At 47.5% G+C, this 3,819-nt stretch overlaps 1 long non-coding RNA gene across 3 annotated transcripts; it reads left to right on the forward strand.

Moving 5' to 3' along the window:
• Positions 1-1,889: 1,889 nt before the first annotated feature.
• LOC136451718 (uncharacterized) lies at positions 1,890-3,187 on the forward strand. Of its 3 annotated transcripts, none has more exons than XR_010758632.1 (3): positions 1,890-2,514; positions 2,730-2,852; positions 3,150-3,187. It is a non-coding gene; the product is annotated as an uncharacterized lncRNA (long non-coding RNA). The 3 variants fall into 3 exon arrangements; XR_010758634.1 differs by having other exon boundaries at positions 3,156-3,187; XR_010758633.1 differs by lacking the exon at positions 3,150-3,187 and adding an exon at positions 2,983-3,147.
• Positions 3,188-3,819: the final 632 nt, after the last annotated feature.

Raw genomic sequence — 3,819 nt, forward strand, 5'->3', positions numbered from 1 at the left:
TGTGATTTCACTGAACACAAAATTAACCAATAAATTCATATTATCAAACTTGTCCATGAGAGAGTTGATAAAAAGTTCCATTGACGCTAGAAAGAGTGAAATACTCCCCCCGTCTAAAAAATGTACTTTGACTAAGTTTGTATTAGAAAATACTAATATTCATGATACAAAATAAGTACCATTAGAGACACACATGCTAAAACTATTTACTACCTGAATGGGCGCCGCCTCCTATCGTGCCCATTCAGGATCCTATTGACTACCTAAATGGTCAATTGTTTTTAGGTCCTAATATCAATTGCTAATTATGTAACACCTTGCGATGCTGATGGAAAGATGCTGTTCCTGAAATCCCATCAAGCTAAAAAGTTCCATTGACGCTACCTAATATCAACAGCATCTAGACGTAGGTTGTTCCTGAAATTAATACAACGTCTGGTCTTCCTTTTATTTGTTGAACTACATCCGAAACCCCATCAGCATCTTGCGTCATTCCTTCAGTTGTTTCTGAAATTAAGCATTCAAAATTTATATATAAGAACCTAATCTAAGCATATCAACAGAAAACTCTTTCAGCAATTGTCCAATCTACATATGACTCAAATAGCATCCCATGAGTGATGTACAAAAATAGTCCATATTATGGAGAAACAATTAGCATGTTTACAGTGTAAAAATAGCAGAGAAAGAGCAACATGGATATATTATATAAAAGCATAGTAGGTTTGATTTTGAATACCACACCGACTTTTAGTTTCCTCATTCCCCCTTGAGTATATATTCCATGCTAAAATTCAGAGGGTAATTGTGCAATCAGATGGAACATGCAGCATGAGACTAATTAATCTCCGGAGACCCTTTATGGTACTACTTGCTAAAAATCACATGTGCTTAAAATTCTCGACGCGGGTCCTTCTCCTTCTCGACGCAGGTCCATCTACGAGGACACAGCCACCAAGGTTTGCTAGCATGGAGACACATTTTGTCGAACATGTTGCCCGCGTTATATTCCCTACTTAGGTGTTCGCTTTTTCGCACAGAAGGGAGAGCAGGGAAGGGGTGGGCATACCTTGGTTGACCACCCGCGCCACCGGGATACCAGCACCGGGACGTCGTGCCACCTCACGATGGTCGGCTTTGGTGGCGCTGACGAGTTGGAAGGCGAGCCCGGTGTCCTGGCCGAGGATATGGTGGATGCTGTCGAGGAGCGACGTCTAAAAGTGGCCCAAGCTGAGCGCGTCCTTCTTCACCAGCACCACGGTGCCCCCGATCCGACCCTCCAGCACCTTGGACGCCGCGCCGCCTCACGGTGGTCGAAGGCGTGCAACACGGCCAAGCGGGGAGTCACGGAGGGGAGGGGAGCGATGCCACGATCGCAAGGGGAGCGACGAGCAGGGAGGAGACCGAGGCAGATGGAACACGTGAGCGTGAAACCAAATGAAAGGAGAAAAAAGTTGTCCCTTTTGCAAATGCAAAGAGGGGAAATAATTAAATGTAGGTAGATTTGACAAGGTTCTCAGAAATGCAAAGATATTCCTTTTGTCTTAATTCTCTTTCCTTCTGTGTTAATTCTCTTTTCTTTTGCTCGTTGCCAGGTATACTGGTGCATGCAAACATGCAATGTGTATATGGATAGCACAATAATTTTCTACTTCCCATTTTACCGTTATTCCTCTATCACATGACATGCAATATTCAATCAAGGAGATATCGTAGGATCGCAGGCGTGAGCAGACGGATGAACCAAAATAAATGTCGCACAGGAAAAAAAAAACTATCCACACTTTGTTCCAGGAGATTCTGTTGTGTCCGCCTGGTGTTAATGCGTGTTCAGACGCTACTGTAGGCCAGTCCAGTTGCGCCTGCGTGGTGTTCGTGCGTGTCCCGACCTGATTTTGGGACCTTGTGCTTTGGTGGCCCAATGTTCAACGCAAAATGAATTGCGCTGCGGTGCGAAATCATGCTTCTACCCGTCGTTTCTTTCTCGCAGGCTCCGTCGCCTCCTCCGCCCCCGCCTTTGGCACCTCCGCCGCCTAACACTGAATCCCGATTGCCGCCGCCACTGCTCCTCCAAGTTGGAAGAGGACCATACTTGTCATCGGCCTCGCCTCGCGCAATCCGCCTCCTACAGGTGTTGCCTCCCTCCACTCCTTCTGGCCATTGCCGCATCCTTGCCTTCTCCGCTCATAGCAGGGAGCCCTGCCCCCTTCTTCCCCACAGCCGATAGGGGCACCGCAAGGTCCCTAGGCACCGCAGAACCTCTGACCTCTCGACTGCGCTTTGCCGCTCGGTGGCCAGATCCGGTCTGCCAGATGTACGCTCATCAGTCTACCATCGTCGATGCGGTCGCTTTTGCTTCGCCGGTGTCGCTGCGGGTCAGACGACCATTTTCGGTGCAGTTGCCTCCTGCGCCACGCGCGATGGCTCCATGGGGGCTTCGTCGTCGGATCCAGCACAGACGTCGCCATCACCTCCTCGGTCATGCCCACTGACATGACCAGCGACAGCCGCACGGTGAGATTTCTCCTTTCTCCCCTCTTCCCTCCCCATATCCTCCACTTCCATTGGCTGGCGGAGGTCGGGGAAGGCCGCCTCTATGCGCATCAGTCTCCGTGGTGGCAAATCGGGATGGCGCGGCTGCACGCTCCGCTGTCGCATGGCCGCCTCACCGAGCTGGCCTACTTTATCTCGCTCTCTCCACCTTTCCCTTGCGTCCTTGCCCTACTCAGTGTCTTCGGAGCAGCGGTTTTCAGCGCCACCGGCCGCTGCTGAAAGAACCACGCTGGTCCATCCCCCGATCCCCGACAGCACCAAGGCCATCTTCGCGTCTAGGACGCCTCCAGCCTGTGCTGGTAAGGGCCCTCCTCACGTAATTCCAGCCTTTCATTTGAGGAGAGGTCCCTGTAGTCCCTGATGCGTTATATTCTCTTTAATTGTTGCTTTGCTTTTCTTCTTCCCCAAATTATTGCTGCGGTACACAAGGATTTGAGACTGTTGCTTGCTGCCCATGTGACTTGCTGTCTGCGATCATAAATCAATAAATGTCCTCACCCCAGTATCCATTCCTATTAGCATGTTTCAATTTCAGTTTGGTGATTAGATATATTAGGGTTCAGTGTCATTATCACTTTTATGATTTACCTTCATAGTTTCAGGTTGAAGCCCTACCCTTTGATCCAAAGACAAGCCATGTTCGCTTGGGCTTGTTCGGCTTATAAGCCGTACTTTTTCAGCCAACGAACAATATTTTTCTCTCACACTAAATCAGCCAACAGTAGTTTCAGCCATGGCTTATCAGCCAAACAAGCCCAAACGAACAGGGCGCCAGGACCTTCATGAATTAATCTACACTGCTATACTATTAATTAGGCCAAGCTCATGGTACTGATCCACTGCTGCGCTACCCCTCCAGTCATTACTCAACTACTTACAATTGTTAAAGTAGGGCTCACACCTTTATTTCTACTGAGATGTTATAAATCCTAGGTAGCCAAGAGTGTTAATTGTTCCTACTGACACATGATAGCAATTCAAGGTTGCTGAGAGTTGGAAATTTATCTGTCCCTTTTAGTCATGGTCCATGTCTTACGAGTAACTGCCAAATTGATTTATGTCAAGAATAAATGATTATCATACACTATTTGTTTCCATCTTTTGTTTTATTATACTATTTCTTGCAATTGTGATATGGTCAGGGGCTCAATGCTCAAACAACTACACACATTTCCATCACATGCGTATTGAGGTTTCTGAATGCATTTGTATGCTTTCTGGATCAGGTACATCACCTGAGTATCCATGTTTTTTTTAGTTAATGCT

The sequence above is a fragment of the Miscanthus floridulus genome, chromosome 5 (assembly GCF_019320115.1).
Source record: "Miscanthus floridulus cultivar M001 chromosome 5, ASM1932011v1, whole genome shotgun sequence".
NCBI lineage: Eukaryota > Viridiplantae > Streptophyta > Magnoliopsida > Poales > Poaceae > Miscanthus > Miscanthus floridulus.